Raw genomic sequence first — 20,497 nt, forward strand, 5'->3', positions numbered from 1 at the left:
AGTGGGGATGGGGCAGAGTTTGGGAGATTGATTAAAAAAATCATAGATTCCAGGGACTTTCCTGGAGGCGCATTGGTTAAGAATCCGCCTGCCAATTCAGGGGACACGGGTTCGAGCCCTGGTTCGGGAAGATCCCACATGCCACGGAGCAACTAAGCCTGTGCGCCACAACTACTGAGCCTGTGCTCTAGAGCCCGCGAGACACAACTACTGAGACCGCATGCCACAACTACTGAAGCCCACGTGCCTAGAGTCCGTGCTCCGCAACAAGAGAAGCCACCACAATGAGAAGCCCGTGCACCGCAACCAAGAGTAGCCCCCGCTCGCCACAACTAGAGAAAGCCCGCGCGCAGCAACGAAGACCCAACGCAGCCAAAAATAAATAATTAATTTTTTTAAAGTCATAGATTCCATCCTTTCCCCAGAGTAGATGTGAGAGGGTGCGGGTGCCATGCAGGGTGCGTTTGGGGTTGCAGTCATGATAGTCGGATTTTTTCATCCCCAGTTTCCCACATTCATTCATATAAGCCATTTCATTTTTTGGAGGCGAGAAGTAAATCTGAGGCAGGCTCCTGATGCAAGGGGGATTTTTATCCATCAAGTGTCTTTCTCCTTTGAGACCCCAGGCGAGAGGAAGCAAACTGACTAAAAGTGTGCCAGCTTGGTGCCAAGCACAAGGCACGTCTCTTGTCTCCCGACACCCTCTGCAGAAGGTCTTATCTCCTTCTTCGCGCAGAGGAGGAAGCGGAAGCTGAGAAAGTAGAGGGCCCAAGTCATCAAGGTCAGCGGTGCACACAATTCCAAAACATATGTTCTTTCTCCTGTGCCAGCCTCTACTTTTGTTGCAAGGGAAACGAAGGGAAAGAGAAGTGCAGGTCTTGACTTTTGCAAAGAGTGGGTTTTATAACGTTGGCTGTACACACACTAGCCAGTGCTGCAGGAGGTATGAGGACATAAAATAAAAAGACTTCTAGATCTCTACTGAACTTTCTAGAATTTCTGATCTTATTAATATACCCTCCTTATCAGTACAGACAGTACATCAGTTAGTAAGTTGCACTCTTGTAGGCATCAGGGATACAGGATAGAAGAAAAGCATCAAAAATCTCGATCTCCAAGGAGCTCTCTTTCTGCGGTACCAGCAATGCCTGCAGGAGGGCTGGGAGTCCCCACACCTTCCAGTAATCTGTTACCTGACACGTGGTTAGTGTAATTTTAAAAATCAAGCATAAAATGCAAGTTTCTAAGTTGACTAGAGAAGACGGGTGGGTGCTGGTCATGAAGAGAAGTTTAGGGCTCTCCACAAATCTTCCTGCCCCTGGGGGGAAACCAAGGAAGGAGGAGTGGATTGAACTGGTCACCTTTTAAATAGGTGTGGGAGGGCCCTGGCCAGGTGCGCTCCCAGGAATCCGGGCCTCCGTGTTTGTATCTCCTGCAATGCAATACCTAGGACGGGCGAGAGGCTGCCCTAAGAAGGCCTAGCCCAATCGTTCCAGCCCTGGGGCGAAAGCTCTCGGTTGTGTCCTCTTCTGCCCCACCTCACATCAGCATGCTGAGATCTGAGACTCGTGTTTGGGTGTGGAAAATACACAGAGCAGGGAATTTTAGCTTCTCGGGTTTTCACTGCTTAAATTTAGCTTAGGTAAAGTTTTCTAAGAGATCCAGCTTACCTCACTAGCACTCTGCACAGTGGAATAAAGCGTGACTTTGCTTTACTTTACTCTTTGTACATAGGCTTCCCTGGGAGACCTCAAATGGCCCTCGATGCGCCAAAAAGGAAAATGATTTATTAAAATTTAACTGTCTGCCAGGCGTTGTTCTAAACACTTAATGCAGATGATCCCATTTAACACGATCAGCTCTGAAAGGTAATTTTAATTCTGTAGATCAGGCAACTGACTTAGAGAGGCTAAGGAATCTTGCCAAGGGTTGCAGAACAATTAAGACCGATTCAGAAGGCCGCATTCTACAACAACACTACGTTAGTCATGCCCTGTATATTCCAATAGTGGGCAGTCCATACAGAAAAGGGAACTCTACACTCAGTCCAACCCAGAAAAGTACAAAAGTACAATCTCACCGGTAACTCGAATTTAGTGTTTACATACACGAAAAGAAAACGATGTTACACGTTCTCTAACTGTACTAATATTACTTTTTCTTTTTCTTTTTTTTTGCTGGTCCAGAATCATTTTTAAAATCAACATGAAATTAATGAATAAAATGCTGAAAATCAAACATTGTTCAAATATATGGGACAGCATGGCACAAATCTTCATGAAACAAAAACATTATGATGTTCCTTTGCTGACAATCCAGAACTGCAGAGCACTCAGTCTCAAAAATCTACAAAGTGAGTCAACGTGTCAGAATTTGAAGCTGTTATTAAAGACAATCAGTGTGGCAGATATAATGGACCACGAAACTACTGCCTACAGCACACGTGGATGTGATGAGGTATTTGAAGATAATCAAGAGAAAAGTTGCATTTAGACTTTCTTTTTAAAACTATACCACATATAAAGATTTCAAACTTACAAAATATTGTGTTGAATACAAGGTCATTTTCATTTTTATGAAAGAAAACGATGTGGAATTTGATATAATTCAACGAGCATTTCTGGTATACATACTATATATCAGATACTGTGCTAAAAAATGGGGATAGGAAAATAAATGACTCATTCTTTGTTCTTGAATAGTCCACAGTAGAGTAAGAGAGACAAAATGACTGCACTATGTGGCAGAGCCCAGCTAGTTGCTCTCCTGTGTCCAAGTGGACTACTTCCCCAGGCCACTGCATCTAGACGGTGCACATGGCCAGTCTCACCAGTAGAATGCTGACACAGAAGTGATGTCTGCCACTTCCAGGTCAGGCCCTACGTCTCCTGTGGCATCCTCCACACTCTCTTTGTTCATCAGTTAGTACAGGGCAGGGGATCTGCAGAAAACTCCAAAGCCAAAAGGAATGGTGGGCAGGTGGTTGTATGGGTCAGAGCCCACACCTCCCACCCAGAAAGAGAACCCTTTGCTGGGATAAACCACTGTCCTTCGGGGGCTGTCTGTTAAGTTACTAGACCCTGACCAATAGACAGTATAATATAAATGTAGTTTTCAAAATGAAAGCACAGCATAGGGAGCTCTAGGAACACAAGAATGAGGTCCCTAAGTGATGGTGAGGGGGAAAGGGAGGGAGGGAATTCCTAGAGAAGAGGCAACTGGAGACTCATCGCGAAAGATAAGCAGGATTTACCTGGGGTGGGGAAAATGTGACAGAATACTACGTTGCGTGTACGAATTTAAAGGGTACAGAGGAATAGAGAAGGTACTGGGCCGGTAAGCAAAGTGGGTTTTCACCTAAAAGCAATGTAGAGCCATTCAAATACTCCCAGCAATAGTCCAGACATGATGAGATTTGCAGCTGTAAAGTCCTCAATGGAGAACAGTTTGGAAGAGTTGGGAGCTAGGAAAGGCAGAAAGGCCAGTGACTGGTGTGCCACAGTTCCCCACGGCAGGAATGAGAAACGCAAGGTTTGGCGCAGAAAAGAGGAAGCAGATCAAAGAGATAGCACGCGGAAGCATCAAAGGAACTTTCTGACCAACTAGACAAGTGGTAGAATATGGAGGATGAGAGGTCGTCAAGGAAGGAAGGATTTCCAGGTTTCTGGATTAGACAACCAGGTGAATGGTGGCACCAGAAGTGGAGAAACAGGCTACAGGAGAATGGGGACGAGCAGATGTACGGAGAACAGGCTGGGCTCCAACTGTATGTGGCACATCAAGGAGGTGAAGTCCACAGGCTGGCGGATATTGAGTTCTATAGCAAGTTCAAGGCTGGAGGTGTGTGCTTGAGGGTAGCCGAAGCCATGGAATGGATGAGATCCGACTGAAAGAAAGGCCAGAACCCTGAGACGCCAGCACACAAGGAAACAGTATTGGAAGCACACTCAACTGCTGGGAAAGGTAATAATGGAGACGACAGCACAATGATTCCTTCCGAAGAGGTGTCCTCAGCTCCAACTGATGGCTGCCACGTGGGCGAGTAAAGCGCAGCATTCTCAGGGTTTCCAATTCCTTTTTCCCTTCTCCCGGGTCTTCAGGTGCAGCTGGCCCTCCTTGCAGGGCACCACGGTGCCGGTCCTGCCGAGGCGCACGGTCACTTTCATCCCGGCCCCCGACGACCGGGCCGGGCCGAACAGGTGTCTGGGCCGGCGGGCGCGGGCGGACACAGAGACCCCGGGGCGCCTCTCCCCGGCGCAGCAGAGCCCCTTCGCCCCGGGCAGGCGGGAATCGGAGAGGAGGCGGCAGCGGGGAGGGCGACCCCCCAGGTGGCGGGGGTCCGGCTGCTCCGGCCACGGCCCCGGCGGTGGCGCGCGGGGCCGCAGTAGGGAGGAAACTTTTCCGCCGGATCCCACCTCCTCCGCGGCGCGCCTCGCTCTGGGCTCCCGCCTACTTTTTCTTTTTCAACACTATTTAACAGAATAAGAAAAATCTTACTAAAAAGAACAGGATCTTAATCTTTTAAAAACTATCATACAACCATTAAAAAAAAAAATCACTTTTGGGGGGGAGGGGCAAGATGGCGGAAGAGTAAGACGCGGAGATCACCTTCCTCCCCACAGATACATGAGAAATACATCTACACGTGGAACTGCTCCTACAGAACACCCACTGAACGCTGGCAGAAGACGTCAGACCTCCCAAAAGGCAAGAAAATCCCCACGTACTTGGGTAGGGCAAAAGAAAAAAGAAATAACAGAGACAAAAGAATAGGGACGGGACCTGCACCAGTGGGAGGGAGCTGTGAAGGAGGAAAGGTTTCCACACACTAGGAAGCCCCTTCGTGGGCAGAAACTGCGGGTAGCAGAGGGGGGAAGCTTCGGAGCCACGGAGGAGAGCGCAGCCACATTGGTGCGGAGGGCAAAGCGGAGATTCCCGCACAGAGGAGCGGTGCCGACCAGCACTCACCAGCCCGAGAGGCTTGTCTGCTCAGCCGCCGGGGCGGGCGGGGCCTGGGAGCTGGGGCTCGGGCTTCGGTGCTAGCCGGGAGGGAGTCCGGGAAAAAGACTGCGGCTGCCAAAGGGGCAAGAGAATTTTTCTTGCCTCTTTGTTTCGCGGCGCGCAAGGAGAGGGGATTCAGAGCGCCGCCTAAACGAGCTCCAGAGACGGGCGCGAGCCGCGGCTATCAGCGCGGATCCCACAGCAACAGGGACGCAGAGGGAAAAACGGAGAGATTCCCGCACAGAGGCTCAGCGCCGAGCAGCACTCACCAGCCCGAGAGGCTTGTCTGCTCACCCGCCGGGGCGGGCGGGGGCTGGGAGCTGAGGCGCGGGCTTCGGTCGGATCCCAGGGAGAGGACTGGGGTTGGCTGCGTGAACACAGCCTGAAGGGTCTAGCGCACCACAACTAGCCGGGAGGGTGCACGAGAAAAAGTCTGCAGCTGCCGAGGAGGCAGGAGACTTTTTCTTGCCTCTTTGTTTCGCGGCGTGCAAGGAGAGGGGATTCAGGGCGCCACTTAAACGAACTCCAGAGACGGGCGCGAGCCGCGGTTATCAGCGCGGACCCCAGAGACGGGCATGAAACGCTAAGGCTGCTGCTGCCGCCACCAAACAGCCTGTGGGCGAGCACAGGTCATTCTCCACACCGCCCCTCCCGGGAGCCAGTGCAGCCCGCCACCGCCAGGCTGCCGTAATCCGGGGACAACTTCCCCGGGAGAGCGCACGGCGCGCCTCAGGCTGCTGCAACGTCACGCTGGCTTCTGCCGCCGCAGGCTCGCCCCGCCTCCTCCGTACCGCTCCCTCCCCCCGGCCTGACTGAGCCAGAGCCCCCGAATCAGCTGCTCCTTTAACCCCGTTCTGTCTGGGCGGGGAACAGACGCCCTCAGGGGACCTACATGCAGAGGCGGGTCCAAATCCAAAGCTGAACCCCGGGAGCTGTACGAACAAAGAAGAGAAAGGGAAATCTCTCCCAGCAGCCTCAGAAGCAGCGGATTAAAGCTCCACAAACAACTTGATGTGCCTGCATCTGTTGAATACCTGAATAGACAACGAATCATCCCAAATTTAGGAGATGGACTTTGGGAGCAGGATATATTAACTTTTCCCCTTTTCCTTTTTTTTGTGAGTGTAGATGTGTATGCTTCTGGGTGAGATTTTGTCTGTATAGCTTTGCTCTCACCGTTAGTCCTAGGGTTAGGTCCGTCCGTTTTTTTTTTTTTTTTTTGGCTTAAAAATTTTTTTTTTCCCTAATAAATGTTTTCTTAATAATTTTTTCCTTATTTTCTATTTTTAAAAAAATTTTTAATAAGTTTTTTCATATTTTTTATTTAAAAAAATTTTTTTCTTAATAAATTTTTTCTAAATAATTTTTTTCTTATTTTTAGTATAAAAAATTAATAAATCTATTTTTAAAAATTAAAAAAAAATTTTTTTCTTAATAAATTTACTCTTAATAATTTTTTTTCTTATTTTTTATTATAATTGCTTTATTTTATTTTATTTTATCCTCTTTTTTTCTTTCTTTCCATTTTTTCTCCCTTTTATTCTGAGCCGTGTGGATGAAAGGCTCTTGGTGCTCCAGCCAGGCATCAGGGCTGTGCCTCTGAGGTGGGAGAGCCAACTTCAGGACACTGGTCCACAAGAGACCTCCCAGCTCCACGTAATACCAAACGGTGAAAATCTCTCACAGATCTCCATCTCAACATCAAGACCCAGCTTCACTCAACGACCAGCAAGCTACAGTGCTGGACACCCTATGCCAAACAACTAACAAGAGAGGAACACAGCCCCATCCATTAACAGAGAGGCTGCCTAAAATCATAATAAGGCCACAGACACCCCAAAACACACCAACAGACGTGGACGAACCCACCAGAAAGACAACATCCAGCCTCATCCACCAGAACACAGGCACTAGTTCCCTCCACCAGGAAACCTACACAACCCACTGAACCAACCTTAGCCACTGGGGACAGATACCAAAAACAACGGGAACTACGAACCTGCAGCCTGTGAAAAGGAGACCCCAAACACAGTAAGATAAGCAAAATGAGAAGACAGAAAAACACACAGCAGATGAAGGAGCAGGGTCAAAACACACCAGACCTAACAAATGAAGAGGAAATAGGTAGTCTACCTGAAAAAGAATTCAGAATAATGATAGTAAGGATGATCCAAAGTCTTGGAAATAGAATAGACAAAATGCAAGAAACATTTAACAAGGACGTAGAAGAACTAAAGAGGAACCAAGAAACGATGACAAGCACAATAAATGAAATTAAAAATACTCTAGATGGGATCAATAGCAGAATAACTGAGGCAGAAGAACGGATAAGTGACCTGGAAGATAAAATGGTGGAAATAACTACTGCAGACCAGAATAAAGAAAAAAGAATGAAAAGAACTGAGGACAGTCTCAGAGACCTCTGGGACAACATTAAACGCACCAACATTCGAATTATAGGGGTCCCAGAAGAAGAAGAGAAAAAGAAAGGGACTGAGAAAATATTTGAAGAGATTATAGTTGAAAACTTCCCTAATATGGGAAAGGAAATAGTTAATCAAGTCCTGGAAGCACAGAGAGTCCCATACAGGATAAATCCAAGGAGAAACACACCAAGACACATATTAATCAAACTATCAAAAATTAAATATAAAGAAAACATATTAAAAGCAGCAAGGGAAAAACAACAGATAACACACAAGGGCATCCCCATAAGGTTAACAGCTGATCTTTCAGCAGAAACTCTGCAAGCCAGAAGGGAGTGGCAGGATATACTTAAAGTGATGAAGGAGAAAAACCTACAACCAAGATTACTCTACCCAGCAAGGATCTCATTCAGATTTGATGGAGAAATTAAAACCTTTACAGACAAGCAAAAGCTGAGAGAGTTCAGCACCACCAAACCAGCTTTACAACAAATGCTAAAGGAATTTCTCTAGGCAAGAAACACAAGAGAAGGAAAACACCTACAATAACAAACCCAAAACATTTAAGAAAATGGGAATAGGAACATACATATCGATAATTACCTTAAATGTAAATGGATTAAATGCTCCCACCAAAAGACACAGACTGGCTGAATGGATACAAAAACAAGACCCATATATATGCTGTCTACAAGAGACCCACTTCAGACCTAGAGACACATACAGACTGAAAGTGAGGGGATGGAAAAAGATATTCCATGCAAATGGAAATCAAAAGAAAGCTGGAGTAGCAATTCTCATATCAGAAAAAATAGACTTTAAAATAAAGACAATTACAAGAGACAAAGACGGACACTATATAATGATCAAGGGATCGATCCAAGAGGAAGGTATAACAATTGTAAATATTTATGCACCCAACATAGGAGCACCTCAATACATAAGGCAAATACTAACAGCCATAAAAGGGGAAATCGACAGTAACACAATCATAGTAGGGGACTTTAACACCCCACTTTCACCAATGGACAGATCATCCAAAATGAAAATAAATAAGGAAACACAAGCTTTAAATGATACATTAAACAAGATGGACTTAATTGATATTTATAGGACATTCCACCCAAAAACAACAGAATACACATTTTTCTCAAGTGCTCATGGAACATTCTCCAGGATAGATCATATCTTGGGTCACAAATCAAGCCTTGGTAAATTCAAAAAAATTGAAATCGTATCAAGTATCTTTTCCGACCACAACGCTATGAGACTAGATATCAATTACAGGAAAAGATCTGTAAAAAATACAAACACATGGAGGCTACACAATACACTACTTAATAACGAAGTGATCACTGAAGAAATCAAAGGGGAAATCAAAAAATACCTAGAAACAAATGACAATGGAGACACGACGATCCAAAACCTATGGGATGCAGCAAAAGCAGTTCTAAGAGGGAAGTTTATAGCAATACAAGCCTACATCAAGAAACAGGAAACATCTCGAATAAACAACCTAACCTTGCACCTAAAGCAATTAGAGAAAGAAGAACAAAAAAACCCCAAAGCTAGCAGAAGGAAAGAAATCATAAAGATCAGATCAGAAATAAATGAAAAAGAAATGAAGGAAACAATAGCAAAAATCAATGAAACTAAAAGCTGGTTCTTTGAGAAGATAAACAAAATTGATAAACCATTAGCCAGACTCATCAAGAGAAAAAAGGAGAAGACTCAAATTAATAGAATTAGAAATGAAAAAGGAGAAGTAACCACTGACACTGCAGAAATACAAACGATCATAAGAGATTACTACAAGCAACTCTATGCTAATAAAATGGACAACCTGGAAGAAATGGACAGATTCTTAGAAATGCACAACCTGCCGAGACTGAACCAGGAAGAAATAGAAAATATGAACAGACCAATCACAAGCACTGAAATTGAAACTGTGATTAAAAATCTTCCAACACACAAAAGCCCAGGACCAGATGGCTTCACAGGCGAATTCTATCAAACATTTAGAGAAGAGCTAACACCTATCCTTCTCAAACTCTTCCAAAATATTGCAGAGGGAGGAACACTCCCCAACTCATTCTACGAGGCCACCATCACCCTGATACCAAAACCAGGCAAAGATGTCACAAAGAAAGAAAACTACAGGCCAATATCACTGATGAACATAGATGCAAAAATCCTCAACAAAATACTAGCAAACAGAATCCAACAGCACATTAAAAGGATCATACACCATGATCAAGTGGGGTTTATTCCAGGAATGCAAGGATTCTTCAATATACGCAAATCAATCAACGTGATACATCATATTAACAAATTGAAGGAGAAAAACCATATGATCATCTCAATAGATGCAGAGAAAGCTTTCGACAAAATTCAACACCCATTTATGATAAAAGTCCTGCAGAAAGTAGGCATAGAGGGAACTTTCCTCAACATAATAAAGGCCGTATATGACAAACCCACAGCCAACATTGTCCTCAATGGTGAAAAACTGAAACCATTTCCACTAAGATCAGGAACAAGACAAGGTTGCCCACTCTCACCACTATTATTCAACATAGTTTTGGAAGTGTTAGCCACAGCAATCAGAGACGAAAAAGAAATAAAAGGAATCCAAATCGGAAAAGAAGAAGTAAAGCTGTCACTGTTTGCAGATGACATGATACTATACATAGAGAATCCAAAAGATGCTACCAGAAAACTACTAGAGCTAATCAATGAATTTGGTAAAGTAGCAGGATACAAAATTAATGCACAGAAATCTCTTGCATTCCTGTATACTCATGATGAAAAATCTGAAAGTGAAATTAAGAAAACACTCCCGTTTACCATTGCAACAAAAAGAATAAAATACCTAGGAATAAACCTACCTAAGGAGACAAAAGACCTGTATGCAGAAAATTATAGGACACTGATGAAAGAAATTAAAGATGATACAAATAGATGGAGAGATATACCATGTTCTTGGATTGGAAGAATCAACGTTGTGAAAATGACTCTGCTACCCAAAGCAATCTACAGATTCAATGCAATCCCTATCAAACTACCACTGGCATTTTTCACAGAACTAGAACAAAAAATTTCACAATTTGTATGGAAACACAAAAGACCCCGAATAGCCAAAGCAATCTTGAGAACAAAAAATGGAGCTGGAGGAATCAGGCTCCCTGACTTCAGACTATATTACAAAGCTACAGTAATCAAGACAGTTTGGTACTGGCACAAAAACAGAAATATAGATCAATGGAACAGGATAGAAAGCCCAGAGATAAGCCCACGCACATATGGTCACCTTATCTTTGATAAAGGAGGCAAGCATATACAGTGGAGAAAAGACAGCCTCTTCAATAAGTGGTGCTGGGAAAATTGGACAGGTACATGTAAAAGTATGAAATTAGAACACTCCCTAACACCATACACAAAAATAAACTCAAAATGGATTAAAGACCTAAGTGTAAGGCCAGACACTATCAAACTCTTAGAGGAAAACATAGGCAGAACACTGTATGACATAAGTCACAGCAAGATCCTTTTTGACCCAGGTCCTAGAGAAATGGAAATAAAAACACAAATAAACAAATGGGACCTAATGAAACTTAAAAGCTTTTGCACAGCAAAGGAAACCATAAACAACACCAAAAGACAACCCTCAGAATGGGAGAAAATATTTGCAAATGAAGCAACGGACAAAGGATTAATCTCCAAGATTTACAAGCAGCTCATGCAGCTCAATAACAAAAAAACAAACAACCCAATCCAAAAATGGGCAGAAGACCTAAATAGACATTTCTCCAAAGAAGAGATACAGATTGCCAACAGACACATGAAAGAATGCTCAACATCATTAATCATTAGAGAAATGCAAATCAAAACTACAATGAGGTATCATCTCACACCGGTCAGAATGGCCATCATCAAAAAATCTAGAAACAATAAATGCTGGAGAGGGTGTGGAGAAAAGGGAACACTCTTGCACTGTTGGTGGGAATGTAAATTGATACAGCCACTATGGAGAACAGTATGGAGGTTCCTTAAAAAACTAAAAATAGAACTACCATATGACCCAGCAATCCCACTACTGGGCATATACCCTGAGAAAACCATAATTCAGAAAGAGTCATGTACCAAAATATTCATTGCAGCTCTGTTTACAATAGCCAGGACATGGAAGCAACCTAGGTGTCCATCATCGGATGAATGGATAAAGAAGATGTGGCACATATATACAATGGAATATTACTCAGCCATAAAAAGAAATGAAATGGAGGTGTTTGTAATGAGGTGGATGGAGTTAGAGTCTGTCATACAGAGTGAAGTAAGTCAGAAAGAGAAAAACAAATACAGTATGCTAACACATATATATGGAATCTAAGGGAAAAAAAAAAAAAGAGGTCATGAAGAACCTAGTGGCAAGATGGGAATAAAGACACAGACCTACTAGAGAATGGACTTGAGGATATGGGGAGGGGGAGGGGTGAGATGTGACAGGGTGAGAGAGTGTCATGGACATATATACACTACCAAATGTAAAATAGATAACTAGTGGGAAGCAGCCGCATAGCACAGGGAGATCAGCTCGGTGCTTTGTGACCACCTAGAGGGGTGGGATAGGGAGGGTGGGAGGGAGGGAGATGCAAGAGGGAAGAGATATGGCAACATATGTATATGTGTAACTGATTCACTTTGTTGTAAAGCAGAAGCTAGCACACCATTGTAAAGCAATTATACTTCAATAAAGATGTTTAAAAAAAAAAATCACTTTTGTATATTCAATTATTCTGAACGCAATCATATTGCAGCTACTGCGCTAATCTGCCTACTGGCCAGTTCTTGTTGGCAAAGCTAATCTCCATCCAGGCCTGTGTGTCCTCCCGAGTTCCTGGTCACACTGGCATCTGTTCACCCCCCAAGACCCAGACCTGGGGCTCCGCTTCTCCCTGACACAGTCTTCACTAAGTCACCTGGTCCCCGTCCTCTCTCTCCACTAGCGCCTCCCCAGGTCAGGTCCTATCACAACATCTCCTGGACTATTACTCCTTAGTTACCTAACTGCCCTCCACCAGCTTGTGGCCGCCCTCCAATGGCTTCCACCTTCCACCTGGTGCCCACCACCTAACTGCCCTCCACCAGCTTGTGGCCGCCCTCCAATGGCTTCCACCTTCCACCTGGTGCCCACCACCTAACTGCCCTCCACCAGCTTGTGGCCGCCCTCCAATGGCTTCCACCTTCCACCTGGTGCCCACCACCTAACTGCCCTCCACCAGCTTGTGGCCGCCCTCCAATGGCTTCCACCTTCCACCTGATGCCCACCACCTAACTGCCCTCCACCAGCTTGTGGCCGCCCTCCAATGCCTTCCACCTTCCACCTGGTGCCCACCTGAGCACCCTAGACTCTAGGCCGTGAATGACCTCAGCCAGCAGGCGTTTCAGCCTCTCTGACCCTCAGTCTCTTTGTCTGCAAGCAGGGTAATAACACCCACGTGCTGGGAAAACTCAACTCCCTACCTCAGCACTTAGCAGAGTAAGTGCAGTCAGTAAAAGTGGTCTGCTTAGCCTGAAAGTCTTATCTAAGAGTTTCTTCTGGGCACACTGTTAGAGAAAACAACACTTTCTAGAACCCCAGAAGCTTCGTCCCTTTGTGTCTGGCTCTCCTTTTCTGCCCAGAGAATGAAGATGAGAAGAAAGAGAACCTTCTGTACCTTATGCTGCCCTTCCAGCTGCTCAGAATCCTTGGTCCCCTCAAGCAGGCTGAAGTTAATATCCCCACCGTGTGACGGTCAACAGAGGATCCGAGGGTACAGGGGAGGGGAGTGGCCGCACCAGGGAATTATCAGAACTTCTAGGCGCCGCACAAAAACCTACACAGGATGGATGCAGGGGCTATTTCATTTTCATTCTGCTCCCAAAAATGTAGCATAATAGGAAATGTTAAACAAAATAAATACACATTACCTACTAGAAATAGGTTAAGAAAGAGATTGAAGGTACGCCTTTGTGATTTTAGTCATCAAAAATGCTATAATATTCTAAAATACTAGTAAGTATAAGATGAACCAATTTTGTTATGTAACAAAACAAAAAATAATATACTTCAAAATAATGACACTGTAGAGAAGAATTCTGCATTTTATTGCACTCAAATAACATTCAACAGAAGATGATTACATTATTTTTAGAAAAGCCATTGATGTTGCCCAGCTTGGCATATATCTGTGAGGACAAAGCTCATTCATTGAGATATTTGGAATTAGAAAGTATGTGAAGTCGACCACAGCATAATGAATCCTCAATGTCCAGAGTTCTAGAGATGATTATATACAAAAACCCAGCAAAATTTATTCTACGCATTTATCAGTTCTATGTCACTCCTAAGTTTCCCTAAAAAAATATGGCTTTATAAAAAGTAGTGTTCTATAATTCACCATACGGAGTAAGAGCTTTATGAGATTTTGAGTAGCAACTCTGTATTGCCCAGATCACAGCTTTAGAAAGTTATTGCTTCTTTACTAACATATTACTTTGGGTTTCACTACACTACAGTTCAGCATAACTCACTACATTGTACCGATGACCTCTAATGATAAAAATATAAAATCTCTTTGACTTTAACCCTAAAAGCAGAAAAAATGTCACTTTATCTTAAAACAATGTGAACATGATCAAGAGCTCCCTGGACACATAAATGAAACCACTTCTTAGAGTTTTTTTTTAATAGCTCAGGGTCCTTTCAAAATGAGGGTGTAGCTACCTTTTTTTTCTAACAAATGAGTATTTTCATCACGGCAGCTATTTCTGAGCCACAAATTACTCACACTAAAAATAGAAGAAATGCTTCAGCGTGGAAAGGAAAAGGCTCAAACACTGTCAAACAGCAGCGGGCCTCTGGCTTGTGAGCACTTTTCACACACCCTACATCACCCAGCCAGAGGCCCTGTGGACTTTTATACACGGAGCAGGCTTCAGCGTTGTACGGGCGTTACTTAACCAGCCAAAGGCAGAACAACCTTTACGTTATGCACCAGTAATTGATAAGAGACTTTCTAAAATTTAAACAAATACTCACGGGACTACAGCTATTCTACAATCACTCCGAGGTGTGGAAAAGCATTTTTGCATGATATAACAGGCCATTCCTTTCCCCTGTGTCCTAACAATAATTTTCCCCCCTTATTTTGAAAAATAAATTAACCATGATAATTTAAACTTTTATTGAAATTTAAAATTTTTCTAATTAACAAGCTAAAAGCTACAGGAATCTCAAATGTTGAGTTTTACCCTGAATACTGGAAGCTAATGTAGCAATTTTTTATAACGGTATCGATGCAGATATATACAACGCAAATCTTCACAGCTAATAAGGACCCCATCAGTGTTAAGACACTCTTAGTGGTTTTAAATCATGTTTCACACAGTGTATACAAGTCAGCCCAACACAGTTAGTGTTAATTACGGATAAGAGATATTAAAACCCTGCCATGACAATTGCTGCTACATCATCAATACGATTATTAACTATTGTCTGAAAAACACACAAATGCAGGTAAGACTAAAAGCTGTGTCACAAAAGGAAAAAGAAAAGAAATCCAATGGATCCACTAAGGCTATCAGAAAAGGACATGCAGGAATGTAACATCACATGTGATTTTTGTTTCTAAAAAAAAATACACTAAAATGCCAGTGGACTATGGTTCATTCAAAACATCTTTAGTGTTCATTCCCAAAGATCTTGGTCTGCTCAGAAATTACTTCACAAGATCTATCCCAGCCATCTTTTGCAGCGTATGGGTAAACTGGTCCTCCTGTGGTGGTAGGGGCAGCCTTTCTGAAGCTTTAAGTATCTGCAAAAATAAGGGGAAATCTAAATTAAAGGACCAACTAGACATAGACTGTGAAACTGCTTCATTTTCACTCTACTTTTAAAAAACCCACCAACAGAAGTAAATGCTTTTTTTTTTTTTTTTGGATTGTTGTTGTTTTTAACAGCAACAGGGTAACAGAATGATTCACTACCTAGAGTAGTCCCTGGGGGACCTACTACTATGAAAGTAGTTCCTACTACTTTCATTGCAAAGCTAATGAAAATTAGAGGTTCTCTAGAGCACCTGAGAATTACAACTGAATTTAAAAATGTCAGTCTTTTGAGAAATACAAGCATTACACTTCTCCCATCAATGTTTTCTCTGTATTAAAAAGAAATGCAATAGAGGGGGGAAAAATCTAGTATGGCATTTGAAACAAAAATATAGGAAGGATTTTCAAGGGGCAACAGGATGCTGTAAGTTGCAGTTAAAATATATTACTTTAATAATCTTATATCAATTTTAATGTTATTGAAGATATAAGTGGTTGGTAAAAAAAGTATACACTATTTTAAAGAAGTAAAATTCATTCCTGTCCAACTTTCAACAAATATTTTCTTATTCCGAACTTTAGTATCTGTTTTATTTTACTACCACAGCATTGGATCTATGTTACAATTAGAGTAAAAAAGGAGTTTGTGCACATAAAGGCCCAGTCAAATTTTGATATAATTTCTAAAGCTGGATTGTGATCCATCCTTCCTTCCGCCCTCCCTCCCTTCCTTCCTTCTTTCCTCTCTCCCTCCCTTCCTTCCTTCCCTATGTATCTGTCTACATGTGTGCATACGTGTGTGTGTGTAACCAGAAATTTTTATACAAGCAGAATTATTTGGTGCTAATGAGAAGTAACTGGAAATTATATGTATACTTTTGTACATCCAACAGAAATGAATGTTTGTCTACCAAAAGACATGTATAAGAATATTCATGGCCGCTTTCTTCATAATAGCCCCAAACTAGAAATAGTCCCTGCAGCCATAAACATAGAATTTTTAAATGGAATATTACAGTAAACAGCAGTGATAAAACCAATAACTATAAATATCAAAGTGGATGAAACTCACAGTCATAATGATGAGCAAAAGAAAACAGTCACAAAAAAAATGTATATATATATATGTGTGTGTTTACTTGCAGTTCTATGCAATCAAATTCAAAGGCGGGCAGATCAATCTATGATGACACAGGTCAGAACAGTAGTTATCTTTTGTGGGCGCGTTACTGGGGGAGGGGAGAGGGAGAGACCTCCAGGGGCTGGAAGAACTCTGCGTAGTGGGTACGAGAATGTATCACACGTACAAGTCCATCAAACTGTACCCTCAACATGTGAGCACCTCCCTGTGTGTAAATTACACCTCAACAGAAAGTTTTAAAAGATGCGTTTGACCTTAGGTTCCCTTAGAATTTAACCATTAGCTGGAGTGTGAGGGATAAGCATTTCTGTAACCTGTGCAATCAAAAATCCTGGAGACCATGGGAACTTATTCAAAGTGTGAGTGCTGATAACAAGGCAAATAACGTAAAAGCTCAGTTACAGTTTTGAATGACTCAAATTATGCCGCTACATATTTGAAGGAGTCTCCACTCAGAAGTAGTCCACCAAGCTGCAAACCCAGCATCTCCAAATTCAGGCCAGTGGTCTCTGCTACCCTCTGTTCCTCCCGCCTTCTGTAACTCCATTAAGGTTCCATCATCCATCCATTCAAGCCAGAAGCACAGGAATCAAGCTTGACTCTTCCCCCTCAACCAGCCCCTCTCCCACCAAATTACCTCCACCTCCAAGGTCCGTGAAATCCATCCCTGCTCTGTATCCCTGCTCTGCATCCCTGCCACCAGTTCCAGGTCCCATCACTTCTGCTTAGATGAACACATCTGCCCGCTGACTGGTCTCCACCTCCTCACAGGACTCCTCTGTTCAAATGTGGATCTGATCATACGACTCCTCGGCTTGGAGCTTTTCTGCTGCTTCCCTGCATCTTCAGGCCCACATTCAAATTCTCAAACATCATTTATGGGATCCTCCGAGAAGCGCCGCCTGCCCATCCACACTGTCTTCTTACACCTGCACCTGGCACACCACCTTGGTCTTTGTGCTGCAAGCACTTGCCGTGCCCACCCACGACGTGCCAGCTCCTTCACTTCCAGCAGCTCCTCAAGGCTCCACTCCAGCACGACCACACGTGGGAGGCCTTGCCGCACGCTTGCACTCCGGGCCCCAACGTCGGGTTAGTTCCCCCTCCTCCGGGCGCTGCCCTGTGTACCACTCTGAGAAGCTAATGACGCCGTACTGGTTGTTACCCCCAGCTGTACACCCACAGGTCTGTGAACCGCTACAAGACAGGGACTGTATTGTTCACTGTGTCTTCACTGTCCGGGGCACAGCCTGTACCATAGGAGTTGCTTGATATGTATTTCTCGAATAGATGAATGATCAAATCAGTAACAATGATATGCGTATTAGGCACTTACTACCATAAGCTAAGACCTCTAGTGCTGACAGCCTAAAGCTGGTTGTGCGTCTTATTGGTCAGTGTTAGAAAATGCTGGGTGACAGGGGAGTCATGAGTGACAGCTCTGGACAGATGCAACGGAGTGAAACCATCACCCCTGCTAGAATATTCAAACATGAGATGAGTTACAAATGTTATCTCCATTTTCAGAGAGACAAGAGCAAGGAGACCTACCCAGAAACACAGATGCTCACATATCTTCATTTCACACAGCATGATTATCATCACAAGACATAACTGTTAAGTTTGTTTTCTGGCGTGCCATGACAGAAAAACTGTTAAAGGAACCAGTTAGTCAAATGGCCTTAAAGTATTGCTTGGCAGGAAATTTAATTTCCTAAGCGATTCCTTCATAAGCCATTCAATTTGTGCTATGTATGTTTATGCTGTCATACTGCTAGAAATATGCTGTATGATTTCAAGTGAAAATATGACTTTGAGGACAAAGGTGAAAACCCACTAAAGGAGCAGAGGTTCCAAAATCAATTTTTTAAAAAAAACACGGTATTCAAAATGATTGACTTCTAATGTCAGAATGATCAGTTCTTTGGATTGACTTTTTACATCCTTGCCAAAAGTATGCCAGCAAAGCACTTATAAATTTATAAATATAAACAAAAGATGGCAAAGTTTAAATTATTGGACAACTAACTTTTCCACAATGAATCATAATTAATCTTCAACATTTCTGAGTCTTAAATGAAGTGCTAATGCATGTTAAGAAAAAAAGATGCCAAAGAATACAATATCTCTGCTTTTATCACATCAAAACGGCTCTCAAAACGCACCAGCTTTTAGGCCTTCATTTATGTGAAATTCTCTAGAGCACAGAAGCTGAGTGTGTGAACTCTGGAGCCAAAATGCAAGAATCGAACTCAGCTCTCCCACTTGCCAGCTCTGAGATGTCAGACAGGTTCCTCTGCCTTGCTGTGCCTCAGTTTTCTCATCTGTAAAATGGAGATAACAGCATGTCTACCTCTTGGGCTACTGGAAATATTTACTAAAGGAGTTAATTCATGTGTGTGTCTAGAATAGCATGACATGCTTAATAGAAGTTAGCACTCTCTGTCTCCTGGTAGGTGGCTGGATACAATGGTAAATTAAGACAATTCCCACCCCATGGGATTATCACAACGATAAGTATGTTATTATGAACTTTAATATGCAATATTAAGATTGTATAACCTAGTCTTAGAAAGATCAGGGAAGGCAAAGTAATCATCAGTTAGATTCTGAGGGCCAGGAAAAACCGATATCCAGCATTTTGCAGAGGGCCTCAGTTTGCGTTTTCCACTGAATAAGGAATTTTAAAGATTGAAAGGTAGTAAGGAAATGGGTCCCACAATTGTTTCCTCAGTTCCTGCATCACACAATTCAACACTGTTGCAAAAGCAGTCACCTTATTGTACAAAATAGAGACTGATTTATGAATATTATTCTTTTGTAAGATTGAATAATTTAAAAAATGTAATATAAAGTAAGACTAAAAGGATAATAGGAAATAAGCAAACCCAGTGCAATCATTACAAATAATTATTGCTGACTCTCCGCCTCACATCCTCTTTGGTAAAGGTCAAACTACAGCCGTGCGGTGCATCACTCAAATTTTTATGACACCAGAATGTAAGACAAATGCATTACAACTGACAGGTTACAACTCCTGGACCAGGTCTTTCAGAATTTAGCTTCTCTTGATCCACCTCAAAGATCAGGCTAATTAATTACTAAACAATAAGAGCCACAGCCACCATTTACTGGGAGCTCATTATGTGTCAGGAAGTATGCATATGAATCAAATCTTCATTTTCATTTACTTCAGCTGTTAAACATCTCATCAAAAAAAACACCTTATTCCAGCCCCCCAACCACTTAGTATTTTGTATTTATGTTCCAAGGAAATTCTTGGGCTTCATTTATAAATCACCAAAGTAGAAGCACAGAACTTTTTGGTCAGAAAATAATATTACGTTGCATACCTTCATTCAAGTCAGGTAAATGTTAAAAAAAATCAACTATAACTAGAAAAGTCAGTGTTGTAGAAACTCGTTATTTTTAGGAATACTTATAAAACAATCTTCTTTAGAGGAATGGATAGTAATCAAAATGCAAATTCAGTAACCTGCCCTGCATCCTCAGGTTAGAAACAAGGCGCTCTGTGAAGCATTGCTCAACAACAAAGAGGAAATTACAAAAGCAGGACAGAAACATCAACCTTCCTTGCTCTGTGCATCTTTCCTAAACACAAAATATACACACATGCCCAGTAGTCATCTTGTAAAAGATCAATTTCTCCATGGATTTCTTTTCTCATTCATATCACAATACCAACAATGCAGTTCCTTTAGTATTTGTATATATTCTAAATGTACAACATACAACAACTATCAAAATCTAAAACATCCCAACTGTTAAATAAGCAAATATGAGCTGTGGTGTAACTAAAAATACTCTTTGATTATAAAAGGTTTTTTTCCTTCTGAAATTTAGTATTTCAATAAATTTTGGAAGGCACAATTATTTCTACCAAAATCAGTAATACAAATGTACATCATTTCTACAAAACTCACATTAAGCATAACGTGAAAAATGTGAGTAGAAATTGAACCAATAAATGACACAGAAAGAAAACAAATGGAAATAAAACACAGAAACATGAAGAAATACATTTGGGAAAGAGGTGTTG

General features: G+C 42.4%; 1 protein-coding gene across 2 annotated transcripts in view; it reads right to left on the minus strand.

Annotated features, from left to right (window-relative positions):
* The window catches only part of ASPH (aspartate beta-hydroxylase), a 227,733-nt gene that overhangs the window by 110,726 nt on the left and 96,510 nt on the right, over positions 1 to 20,497 (minus strand). The gene's annotated exons all lie outside the window — the stretch shown is intronic.

This window comes from Eubalaena glacialis, chromosome 17, assembly GCF_028564815.1.
Source record: "Eubalaena glacialis isolate mEubGla1 chromosome 17, mEubGla1.1.hap2.+ XY, whole genome shotgun sequence".
NCBI classification, from domain to species: Eukaryota; Metazoa; Chordata; class Mammalia; order Artiodactyla; family Balaenidae; genus Eubalaena; species Eubalaena glacialis.